The sequence below is a fragment of the Castor canadensis genome, chromosome 5 (assembly GCF_047511655.1).
Source record: "Castor canadensis chromosome 5, mCasCan1.hap1v2, whole genome shotgun sequence".
Taxonomy (NCBI): Eukaryota; Metazoa; Chordata; class Mammalia; order Rodentia; family Castoridae; genus Castor; species Castor canadensis.
The window spans coordinates 42,356,757-42,370,951 of record NC_133390.1 but is presented as its reverse complement, the minus strand read 5'-3'; positions in this window follow the sequence as shown (position 1 = coordinate 42,370,951).

The following is a 14,195-nucleotide window of genomic DNA, read 5'->3' as shown; positions in this document are numbered from 1 at the left end:
ATTGTTCACAGGGATTAATACCCTTCTGAAAGGAGTGAGCATTCCCACAGGACTGGATTAGTTACTGTGGATTATTACGGAGGGAGAGACTCCCTTGTGTTTTTTCTCTTCCACTCATGCCTGCCTCTCCTTCCAGCAGGATGTCCTTACAGAGGGTAAGCAGATGCTAACATCATTCTACTGGACTTCCCAGCCTCCAGAACCATGAGCCAAAATGAACTTGTTTCATTCATAACCGATTCTTGCCTCAACTGTTCTGTCACAGAAACAGAAAATGAACTAAGATATATGCAAAAGGGACATTGTGGACATGATTAAATTAAGGCTCTTGACTGACATGGAGAGATTATGCTAGATTACCTGGATGGGTACAATGTAATACTAAAATCCTTTAGAGGAGCAAACATAATGAGAAAATGGAAGCAGATATATTTTAAAGAAGTTATGCTTTTACCATTAAGAGGGAAAATAGAGCCAGGAACATGGGTGTCAAGAACACATCTCTCGAAGCAGGAAACAACAAAGAGGATTCCACTCTAAAATCTCCAAAGGGAGCATTGTCCCAGTTGACACTTTGGATGTAGCCTATTGAAACTCTTTGACTCTGTTCTTCAAAACTGCAAGAGGATAAATTTTTATTTTTTCTTAAGTCACTAAGTTATGATTATTTGTTTTGGCGATATTAGGAATCTTATACAGATACCTACCTCTAACCACAGATAATGGTAAATGCCAAAAGGATTAACATATAAACATAAAATAATAAATGACATAAAATAAGTAGCATATATATATACATATTTCAAAGAAATCCTTGAACTTGGGTTAGGAAAGGAGTTTAAATAAGAACCCTAAAGTTTAAATCCCAAGTCAAGTATATTTGTACATATACATTTAGATATATATTTAGGTACACCTAGATATTACTAAATAGGCATTTAATGGAGGAACTATTTAAAGGTTTAGACAGAGTTGAAGGAGCTAAAATATGCTATTCTGGCATTTTCACTATTTAAGTTAAAGACACTTGAAAAGCAGCAGGTGCAAAAAGATCATTCCTTTTCTGAAATGCAGAAGATAAAGTTCTCATGTGAAAGACACTATTCTTGTGTTGGAAGGAAAGACAACATCTTTGTGTTTAATGATTACAACTGAAGACTAGGAGATTGTTGTACCTATCTTATTAGAATCACTCTTCTCTTTATCCAAACCAGTATATAAGTAACTGACTTTTACTGCTTCTTTGGCTCTACATTTCTTTGAGTGTTTTATGTTACTCATTGTTATAATCTATGTAAAATTTGTGCTATATTTTTCTTCTGCTAATCTATGTTATGCTAATTTAATTCTCAAACCCAATGAGGATGCAGATGGAGCTTTTCCACCCATGAAGATTTGAATACAAACTTTGGTGAAGCACTGAGGCTAGCAACAGTGGGTATCCTTTATCACCCAGAAGCCTGAAGGAGACAGAGGAACGAAGGGTTATCAAAAAGCTACTCAGCGCTGGGTGCTGGTGGCTCATGCCTATAATCCTAGCTACTCAGGAGGCAGAGATCAGGAGGATCACAGTTCAAAGCCAGTCTAGGCAAATAGTTTGTGAGACCCTATCTTGAAGAATCCTTCACAAAAATAGGGCTGGCATAGTGGGTCAAGGTGAAGGTCTTGAGTTCAAGCCCCAGTGCCGCAAAAAACAAACAAACAAACAAACAAACAAACAAAAAGCTACTCAGAATATGTCCTCGAAGAGAAATGCAGACACTACCAACCATGGTCTGGAAGGAGAAAGCTGGGGGAAGACCTATTCCTTTCATTTCTCTTTCTTCCTGCTCTCCAATCTTATGTTGCTGCTTCCAATTGTCTGAACTTACCTAGAAACCAGACAGCTGGAGAGGCATTGGGACAAAAGCCAGTTTCATGAGTTGCAAAGCAGGGTACAGAAAACTGATAGCTGATCTACTGGAATAAAAAAAAATTCAGCACAAATGAGCTTATTTCTATTACAAAGTGTTCCTTAGGAGAATAATACATGGGTGGAAGATTTAAAGATATCTAAGTCAAAAAGTAATAAGAAATAACATCAGTAGGAATGGTAGAATAAGGAACTCTGAAAAGCAACAACTGTCCATAAAACAATAACATTGATAAATCATTGGAGTTAACTTTTTCAAAAATTTTGGAATTAACCGAAAGCTTGGAATAATCTTAGGAAAATCTATTGCAGAAAGGCCAGATGAAAAGACCTAATGAGTTTGTCCTCCTAACTCTGTTACAGCTTTAAAATGCAACACTTCCAAAGGTTAATAACCACGAAACTCACTTGCTAAGCAGCCACTGGAGGGAGCAGAAGAAATGTGAAGTTCTCCCCAAAACCCAGTCCCAGCGCATTTTCAGTACTGAATATGTCTGGCAGCTCCTGGGAAGTACCCACTTGCAGGGCTTGCCTTTAACCTGATCAGATCTCACACACTGTGAACAGCTCTCCCCCTAAGGCATTTGTGGAAACAATCAGTGGTCATTTTTAACATGAGGTGGTGATGTCAGTGGGCTTAATAAGAATTTGACTGAACAACATGAAAGGAAACATTGGGGAATGAGATGGCTATGGAAAATTTTTCAAGTAATTGTGTAAATCTGCAAGGGTGCACATATATACAGGGCTGTACATTTGCCCAGGAAACATCTAAGAAACATCTGATTTCTCATCTTTGACTTACTATGTTGTTCTGTGGAAGCAGAAGGTTAGACTAAAACAGAATTTTACCTGCCAGACAGATCACTGAACCTGGGCAAAGCACACAAATATTACACTTTGGTGAAAGCAGCAAGGTTTATTGCTTTGAAGCATTTCAGTGGCTACAAAGAAAAAGAAGTATATAATTTACAAAATTATTTCAGGAATGTCACCATACAAACAGCAATAACAACAAACAGCACCTGTACCACCTTAAGGGCGTGAGTGAGATCTGAACTGCTACATTATGTTATTTAAAGTATCTAGGTTTCAGCAAATCATCACAAGACATGCAAGAAAAAAGAAAGCATAACCCATATACAGGGAACTGAGGATAAAAAGCAGTGGAAGTTGTCCCAGAGTAAGCTCAGACATTGGCACTGCTAGGAAAAAAAATTATAGCAGTTATTTTAAATATGTGCAAAGGACTGAAGACATGTATAAGAATGATGTCGCACCCAGTAGAGAATAGCAATAAACACACAGAAAAGGGCAAAAACAAGTAGCAAAGCCAGATAGAAAGTTTGGAATTGAGCTCTTTAACTGAAATGAAAATTTCATTTGAAGGTTGAATGGTAAATAGAGCTACAAGAAGATAGGATCCGCAAACTTCAGGATAGGTCAATTGAGATTATCTAGTCTGAAGACAGAAAGAAAAAAAAGTAAGAAAGAGGAATGAATAGAACTTCAGAGACTTGAGCCAGCAGCTTCAGTTGGCTGTGTTCCTCCATTCAACCCTGTGCTCCTCTCTAAGCTACTCTGGAGACTTCAGTGTATCTTTCTTTTTTTTCCCTCCAGATTTTAGCAACCACTCCTTGTACTTAGCCTCTTGAATCTAGAGGTTGTGGAAACTTTACTACTTCTAAGACTGGGCTTCTGAGATAACCAGATAGCTTTTGAAGTTCCCTTAAACCCTATCCACCTCTTTTTAAAAAAAGACAATTGGCAAATATTCTCCTTCAAATTGACTTATTTGAGTAATTATTATTCATGTTTATTACAACAGACAGATGGAGACTACCTAGTTGTGCTATTCCACTGCAAGAAAAATTGAATGAGATATTTTTATAGCAACATTACTATATTTAAAAAAGCATAATATTGAATGAAAAGAAAAATAAGACAATATAAATAAGTACCATAAATTTGTATTTTATGCTCATTTAAGGTTCAAAGAATTCTAGTAATCTTTCAAAGATACCTAGCTGTTCAGTGATGCATTACAACAGACAGCCACTGAGAAAAGAGGGGAACAGGAGTGATATTTAGAATGAAGGCAAGAATATAATTATAAATGCATGGAAAAATAAACTATGGCAAGGACTGTGAGGTTTGATTCATCAAACTCATACATGGATGTCCAGAAAAACCCCACATATATAAAAATAAATAGTGGTTTGGTTTAAGTAGTCTCTGAAATCTTTTATTTTTGGTTTTGCATGTTTTTGTATTATAATTTTGGTTTTAAGATTTCTCAAGATGTAACCAGGACACACTTTAAAAACTAGCAGAATAGTGATTATTCTGCTCATCATTATGCATTTTCTACACTAAAGTGGGAAATTCTGCTAGTGGAAGTAGCCATTTTGACCATTTGGGAGAGGGTGAAAGGATAAGGTCACAGGTAGAGTAGGAGCTGCCAGTGAGCACTTAGAGTAGAACTCTGGAATGTAGTAACTAAGAGATCTCAGAGGTGGAATCGAGAAAGAGATGGATCTATGGATGAAATCAAGCTAAAGAAGAGGTCATAATGATTTTTGCCTGTGAATTGTCTATAAATGTTTAGAAAGTTGCATCATATTTTTCTTATTGTTACATGTCAGTGTGTGTTATTATACTGTATTTAATACCAAATTGTTCCTGTGTTAAATTATCAAATTAAGATAACAATTATTTTGAGTATGCCAAGATAAAAAATGAGAGAAACCATTGATCATTGTTATAAAGGATAAAATATAAACAGGTGTGAAGAAAGGAACTGAGGGGTGGGAAGGAAAGAAAAATGCTAGGTGTCACTCTATTGTACAAAAGCAGGTGAGCACTTATTTTGATTAAGTTTGTATGAGCCTAGCAAGCAAACCCATACAATTTAAATGGGGAAGAAGATGGGCTGTGTAAGACTTATTTGGTTTGATAAGTACAGCAAAGGGATTTGGCAGGAAGATTCTAAAGATAGAGAACAGATAAGTTTTAAAAGAAATGTTTTGCTTATGACATTTATTTAACTTATAAAAAATAGAAATTATTTAATGCCAGTCATCTCTTAATTTGGATATATTATTGCAATTTTATATGAATAAAAATGTTTTACCTTTAATTATTGCTCTACTAAGTTAAAAGCAGTTATGTATTTTTAGTGGATTGATTTGAGTAGGCAAACATCTCCCAAGAAAATGGTAATCCACAAGTAGCATATGAATATCTTCCATTTTGTATTTTTTTCAGAAGGGAATCTATTTATATAGTTGCCTATAGTACATGATTTGAAATTAGATGAAATGAGCTATGTTTACTCATGAAAAGAGACCACTGGATTTCTGCAAGTCCCTATCAGGTACTAGGTCCACCAGATTGCTATCACCAGCAATAGACCTTCTGGGAGGTAACTATATAACTGCTGAGTTGCAATTTTTGGGTAGTGTCATTCTAGAGAACAGAAGCATTCATTTACAAAGAAAGTAAAGATGAAAAAAGAAATGTGTTCTTTTACATTGAGAAAATACAATTTAGACTCCAGTCTTGCTAGATTACAGTTGGCAGTCAAAAGCATTGTAAGACTTTCAAGATCCTGGATGTCACAGTCCTTGGCACCACCACATCTGTTTCCCATGTCTGCTTTAGTCCCCAAATTGCAATAGTGGAGGTTCTGTTGTTTTGTTTTCCCAATCAGTTGTTGTTTATGTTCAACTGGGAAGGACACATGTCTCCCAATTGGCTTAAGTTTCTGGGTGAAATAGAAAAGCAGGTGGGAACAATGCTGTGATTCTGCTCAGCATTGCAGTCCATCCCCCTCAACTCCCCCCATTGCTGAGCACGGAAATGCTTTCTGAAGTGAGCTGAACATTCACCAGACCTCTGTGCTACTTTGAAGTGTTTGCTTTTCCTAGCAGTTCTGAAGGTCTTCAGGGGGACGTGGAATTCTCTAAGCCAGGTGCCTTATGGAGCATGGAAAGTGGCTGATGTATAGCTGGTTTTTAGAGGGCAAAAGCTCTATTTGAAATTGATTAACCGAAATTCTAAAAACATTTCTTTTCCTTTAGAAAAGACACTACAGCAGCACCAATTAATGGTATAAACTTTCATATATTTGAGATTAAAATTGATAAATTGGTTAAACTCCTTCCCCTCTATTCCCAGATGAGATGACACAGGGAAATGAATACCTGTCTCACCCTGGTTTGCAAACAGGTTAGAAACAGGTAACTTTAGAGGAGAGTGTAATGGACACATCTTTCAATTTAGAGAGTGCTTCTTCATTCTGTTGCCACCTGTGACTACATGAGCTCTGTTCCTGCCAGATACATATGTTTAGTGGAAGCCCAATCTGGTTTTTGGAAGAGAAGATGCAATTTAGAGAAAAATGGAGAAAGAAAAGGAAGAATAAGGAGAAAAGAGAAGAGAAAGTGGCTCTAGGGAATTTGCCATAGAGAGAGCTTTTACTTCGCATCTTAGGCAAGTAGTACTGGAATATGCTGGCACATTTAGAGCAGACACAAGACACAGGAAAGCGGTTCTGCTCCAGGACCCAGAGTATGGTTGGCTTGGGTTTACAATTCTCAAAAGGGAATGAAGAGGGTGTTTTCCTTAGCAAGATGGGAAGAATTGTCATCTCAATATATAAGATACTACATATGTGATGTAATTCATATCATCTGACTTTCAAGCATCTGCCTAATGGGATGCAGTACATTGAGTTTGCTATTTGGCATATGGACAGTGCTAATTGTGCTCCACTGTTTTGCTCTTTGTTTTCTTCTTTTCTTTTCTGAAATGGGGGAGGTGGAGGTGTGGGTAGTAGTCCAACTATTTGACTTTTACTTCTCAAACACTTGTTCCTACTTCCCTTCCTGCCTCTGCAAACTGACCTTGCCCTAATTTTCCCGATTGTGCAGCCTGTCCTTCACATAGACAGCTCTTTGCTGTCTGCTTCTTAATTTGTGATCAGGCTTCCTCGTTACTTTCTCTTTCTTTCACGATCCCATCTTGACTTAGTTCCTGTCTCAAATGTAAACTCGATGGGGAAGCGTTGGTGAGATGTTAATTTGGGAAACATGGTTTGCAATCTGTGGAGCAACCAGAACAGCTGGTGCTGCTGCTGTTCAGTTTTTCTTGGCAGATGGACATAGAGGGAATTACAAGTGGGGAAATTTGCCTCAGCATTGGCTGCTATTTTCTATAGCAATGTTACATTTGCCAGCTCTTTTTTTGTATACCACTCAAGCACCAGGGCTTAATATTTTAATGAATTTCCATAAGTTCACACCCCAAAGATTCCTGCTTAGACTTTGTCCAAGGCATCATACTCAGTAGTCCTCGGACCAGCCACTTGACCACAAGAGACGTATTTCCTTAGGCTTACGTAGCTTAAAGTCTACACTAAGTAAATGCTATTTCACATCCTCAATAATTTTAGGTCAATACCAAAGCATGTTCCTATGTTTGTCTATTCATTTATTAAAACTAAGTTTCAGTGAGTTGCAATCTATGTAGCATGAATTTTCCTCAGTTTAAGTGTATAAATTAATGAGGTTTGAACCACCAACACAAGCCTGATAATAGAATATTTCTATCACTTCTAACATTTCTTGCACATTTTTTCAGTAATCCCCATCCTCAACACCAGCCTCTGGCAACCACAGTGCTTTCCATTATTGCAGTTTGCCATTTTTGCATATCATTTAAATTGAAATCAGACAGTGTATCATTAATTTTTACTATGCGGCATCATTTAGCTTGATGATTTTTTAATTCATCCATGTTCTTTTGGGCATCATTAGTTTGTTTTCTTTTATTGCTGAATTCAATCATATTCCAGCTGATAAGCATGTGGAATATAGTATAATTTGACAAGAAAATGTCACTTGGTTTTTCAAGTTACTGTATTATTTTGCAACTCCTTCAAGAATTTATGAATGTTCTTGTTCTACATCCTTACCAGCACTTGTCAGACTTTAAAAAAAATTTAACTACATAAAATGGTATCTCATTTATCTATATTGATAAATAATACTGAGAATCTTTTCATGTGTTCACTTGCTAGTTAGATATGTTATCTGGAAAATTTTTTGTTGAAATAATTTACTCATGGTTTGATTAGGTAATTCATCTTCTTACTATTGAGTTTTAGCAATACCAATATTGTTTGCTGAATATTAATATTTTATTAGATATATGGCTATGCAAATATTTTTCCCAATTTGGGGCTTGCCTTTTCAGTAACAGTGCTTTTGAAAGGAAAAACACCTTTAATTTTGATATTTTACCAATATCTTATTTTATGCTCAGTTCTTTCTGTGTCCAACACATCTCTGTTAACACATATCACAAAAAAATTTATCCTATCATATTCTAAAAATGTCATCATTTTAGGACTTCATTTAAGTTTATGGTCCATCAACTTATAGTTAATGTTTTATGTGGTGTGTAGTTAAATTTCAGATTCCTGATTTGCATTTAGGTATTTCATTACTCCTGTGCTATTTGGTGAACGCAGTCTCTATTACCCTAAAATGCCTACAAGCAGAAATCTTGAAGTATGGCACTGGTTGAAAAAGGAATGGAGAAAAGTAGCACTAATATTCAAAAAATATTTTATAAAACTGCTTTCTTTGAGGGAGTCTTGGTATAGTTTGTATGATATGGCACTCATTTAATATAATGATCTTTTTAAAATGAAGAGTTAATATGCTGTACATTAGTGATTTCCTGTTTAGAATATTCACAAATGAGAAGGATTTGCTTTGTGTAGATCTCCAAATTGTTAGTTGATAAAACATGGTCAACATATTTACTCATTAAGTTTTTATAATGATCTCTGTCAAAATTTTTCAGGTAAATATATTGTGAATTTAAAAGCTCAGTAAATGGTAACTCCCATTTTAAAATTAACATAGGATTTCACCTAATAATTTTTCACAAATAGTTACCTGAGCACAAACTTATTTTTTGAATAACAGGTAATCATATGTAATTGTTGTTCTTAAGACATAGCAGTACTTTGGGTCTTTGTCCAAATGGAATAATTCTACTATGAGAATTAGTTTGGTTGTTCAATTAGGTTAATAAGCAAATAATCAAAATATAGTCTAAATTTTCCATAACCATGAAGTAAGTCTATCATTTATTTTCATATTTCACATTGTAGCTTGCCATTATTGTAAACATTCTTTCATTTACTTTACATTTTAGATTATTTCCTTCTTAAATGAATACATTCAGCCTTTTGCTTTCTGTGGCCCTATTTTAACTTAATCTGTTACAATTTTAGAGTGGATAAGCTCTGCACACTTACCAAAATAATCAAATCACCTGTTTTTGAGCCTTGGTGACTTGACAGGGGATATCATAATTGTATACACAAATTTAGTTATGTTCCTTAAATACTAATTGCTGTGACAGATCTGGGGAGTTCATTTAAGTTTTTCTTATGTGGTAGAGATGTAATACACACAAAATCTATTTTTAGTTCTTCCTTATGCAGTCTCACAGCAAGATTTCACACATGCAAATGAGATTTTGTTGAAAAAAAAAGATGTGGAGAAAATATAAGTTAGTTTAACTTAAATAGCATTGCAATGTGGAGTTGATTTTGCATTTTAATGCCAAATTAGCTAAATAATAACTCTAACCTTCTGCCAAATTCTTCTTTCCAATTGGACATGAGATTTAAATTATTTACAATATTTAGTGAACTTAAAACAATGACAGTAAGTGTTCAGTAAATGTTTTCATTTTCATATTTGTGGAGAGAGGAAAAGACACACAAATTTATTAAAGAAAAATAGTTTGGAGAGTTAAATAAGAGTACTAATTAGTAGAAACCTGGAAAATAAAAGATAGCCAAGAGTACAAGACCAAAAATATTTAGGTGAAGGTATATAATTGATTATATAATTGATTATTATATAATTTATATTTAACAAAATGTGCTTAATTCTGTACATTCAAAATTTAACCATGAGGTAATAATAGATTTATTAAAAATGTAGATCTCTTATGAAATTCTATTTTAAGTGTTTTCTTATCTTTGTAATAAAATATTTCTTATAGAGTCCAGAAGTATTTTTCCTTATTTTATGGTATGAGAACTTCTCCTTCCATTGGCAAACTCACTTCCTGTGGCTTCAGTGTGACTGCATCCACTTCCCCTGCCAAAATCAGGTGTATAAATAAGGAAGAGTCAGTGCCTCTTCATATTCATTCTGACAACAAGCATTGACTCAACATTTGGCATTATAATTCCACTTACTCAATAGTATATACAATTTGGACTTTGTCCTACTTTGTTAGGTATGCAGGGATCACTCACTATTTGTGAGCTAGGGTTTTCTAGTGTATGACCTTTTGTCATGACTAGATGATTAGTGTATGGTGTCTCAAATCATAGGAAGAGAAGTTATTCTACTCAATAGAAAGATCATCTAGATAAAAATCAACAAAAAAAAAATCCTTGGAGTTAAACCATACTATAGGCCAAATGAACATAACAGACATCTCATCTAGAAAAGCTGTAGAATGCACTTTATTCTCATGCTGATGAGAACAATGTTGCTTTGCAACATTCTCCTCTAGAGATCATATGTTGGACCACAATACAAACCTCAACAAATGTAAAGAAATAGAGATCATATCATGTATCTTCTGTGACCACAGCAGAATGAAATTAGACATTAACAGCAACAGGATACAAGTGCATTGAAATTAAACATTGTGCTCTTGAAAGATCCATGGATCATTGCAAAAATTAAAAGGCAAATAAAAAAATATCACTCAAAACAAATGACAATGGAAACACAACATACTCAAACCTATGGGTTATAGCAAAAATAATACTAATAGAAAAATTTACAACAGTAAGTTTCTACATTTATTGCGGCACTATTCACAATAGCCAAGTTATGGAAACAGCCAAGATGCCCCACCACTGAAGAATGGATTAAGAAAATGTGGTATCTATACACAATGGAATTTTATGCAGCCATGAAGAAGAACGAAATGTTATCATTCGCTGGTAAATGGATGGAATTGGAGAACATCATTCTGAGTGAGGTTAGCCTGGCTCAAAAAACCAAAAATCGTATGTTCTCCCTCATATGTGGACATTAGATCAAGGGCAAACACAACAAGGGGATTGGACTATGAGCACATGATAAAAGCGAGAGCACACAAGGGAGGGAGGGGTGAGGATAGGTAAGACACCTAAAAAACTAGCTAGCATTTGTTGCCCTTAATGCAGAGAAACTAAAGCAGATACCTTAAAGCAACTGAGGCCAATAGGAAAAGGGGACCAGGTACTAGAGAAAAGGTTAGATCAAAAAGAATTAACCTAGAAGGTAACACCCACGCACAGGAAATCAATGTGAGTCAATGCCCTGTATAGCTATCCTTATCTCAACCAGCAAAACCCCTTGTTCCTTCCTATTATTGCTTATACTCTCTCTACAACAAAATTAGAGATAAGGGCAAAATAGTTTCTGCTGGGTATTGAGGGGGGGAGCGGGAGGGGGTGGAGTGGGTGGTAAGGGAGGGGGTGGGGGCAGGGGGGAGAAATGAACCAAGCCTTGTATGCACATATGAATAATAAAAGAAAAATGAAAAAAAAAAAAAAACAAGAAAAGAAAAAAGAAAGATTTCAAATAAACAACTTAAGGATTAATGTCAAAACAGTAGAAGAATAAGAATAAACTGAACTTATTCTGATACCTCAGAAACACAAAGAATTACTAGGGACCATTATGAACAACTGCATACCAACAGCTGGAAAACCTAGAAGACATGAATAAATATAAGCTATCAAAATTGAACTATAAAGACACAGAACCTGAACAGACCAATAACAAGTAATGATACTGATTCATCAATAAAGTTTCCCAACAGAAAAAAGTGCTGGACTGGATGAGTTCATTACTAAATTTTAGCTCACCTATAAGGAACTAACCACCAATGATTTCAAACAGTATCAAAAAAATTAAAACAGGAAATCCTTCCAAACTCATTTATAAAGTATAAGCCAGCATTACCAGATGCCAAAACCTGACAAGGATGTAACAACAACAAAATACTAACAATGTCCCTGATGAAAATAGACGCCAAAATCCTCAAGGAGATACTAGCAAACTAAATCCAACACTAAAAGGATTATGCACCACAATCTAATAGGATTTATCCTAACACAAGGATGGTTCAGCATATGCAAATCAATAAATACAACACATCACATCAGAAGAAGGAAGGACAAATCTATATAGTTATTTCAATAGATGGAGAAAAAGGATTTGATGAAATTCAATACTCTTTCATGATAAAAACATTCAACAAATTAAATAAAAATCAATAATACCTCAACACAATAAAGGCTATATGACAAACACAAAACCAACATCACATTGAATGGACAAAATGGAAATTGCTTTCTCTAAGATCAGGAACAAAAGTGAATGCCCACTTTCACCACTCCATTCTTAATCAGCCTATTACTTGATGTCTCCGAGCAATAAGGCAGGTGAAGGAAATAAAGATGATCTGAATAGGAAAGAATGATGCATAATTACCCCCATTTGTAGATGATATGATCTTAAATAAAGAAAAACTTATTCTACCAAATATCTCTCTGAACTGATACACAAATTTAGTACAATTCCAGGTACAAAAATGTAGTATTTTGGAAAACCAATATTGAGCTCACCGAGAAATAAACTAAAAGAGCAACTACTCACAATAGCCACAAAAATACCTGCAATAAATTTGAGAAAGAAGTCAATGATCTCTTTAGTAAAAGTTAAAACACTGATAAAAAAAAAAATTGAAGCCCTCCCATGTTCATTGATTGGAAGAATTAGTATTTTTGAAATGTCTATACTACTCAAGACAATCTACAGATTTAACGCAATCTCCATCACAATTCCAATGCCATTCTTCACAGAAATTGAAAAAAATCCTAAAACTTACATGTAACCACAAACAACTCCAAATATTCAAGGCAATTTTGAACAAAAAAAACAAAGATTATATTAAAAAGAAACTATATGGTTAATAGTAACTAAAAGCAGGCATAAAACCTGATACAGACACCAAAGGAGAGAACCCAGAAGTAAATCCTTACATGTCTATCCAACTGATCTTGGACAAAAGTGCCAAAAGCATACTTTGTAGAAAGTTCTGTCTTTTAAATAGGTGATGCTTGGGAAAACTGGATATCCGTGTGGAGAGAAATGAAACCAGGCTCCATAGGAAAAAAATCAATTCAAAATTGACTGAAGTCCCAAACATAAGACCTCAACTATAAAAATACTATGCAAAAACCATTGGGGAAATACTTTAAGACAATATGGACAATGATTTTTGGGGGTAAGATTCCAAAAACGTAGGAAATAAAATATAAAATATTTATTCATCTGAGAAAGGACTGAGGTCTAAAATATACAAAAAATTAAAAAAAAAAAAGACTTAGCAGCAAACAAAATCAATCTAAATAAAATATGCAAATATCTAAATAGACATTTCCTAAAAGAGGATATACAGATGGCCAAAAACTATATGTCAAAAATATTTAGTATCACTAGTAATCAGGGAAACACAAGTCAAAACCACAAGGAGATACTGTTTTACCCTAGTTACACTGGCTATTATCAAAAAGGCAAATAATGACAAAAGCTGGCAAGAATGTGGAGAAAGGAGAACTTTTCTGCACTGTTGTTGAGAATGTAGGTTAATGCAGCTCTCTTGGAAAAGAATATGGAGATTCCTCATAAAACTAAAATACAACTGTTTCGTGATTTCAGCTATCCTGTTACTGGATATATATCCAAAAGAAATAAAATTGGTACACCAAAGAGATACCTGTACTCCCATGTTTATTGCAGCACTGTGCACTATACACAATAACCAAGATATGTAATCAAACTAGGTGTTCATTGATTGATGGATGGACATGTACATACAGAGAGAGGAATATCATTTGGCCATAAAAAAAATGAAATTCTGCCATTTTTTGGGCCTGTGCACACACACAGAGACATACACCCAGAAGAAAACACATTTGAAGAGATAAAGACCAAGAACTTTCCAGAACAGAAGAAATATACGGATTCGTACTACCTCTAAATAGTGTAAATGCAAAGAAAATCATAGATAAATCATATTATGGCTAAATGGCCAAAATTAAAATGAAATAAATAATTTTAAAGCATCTAAAGAAATGGAACATTTTAAATAGAGGAAAATAATGCATAAATTATGGAGA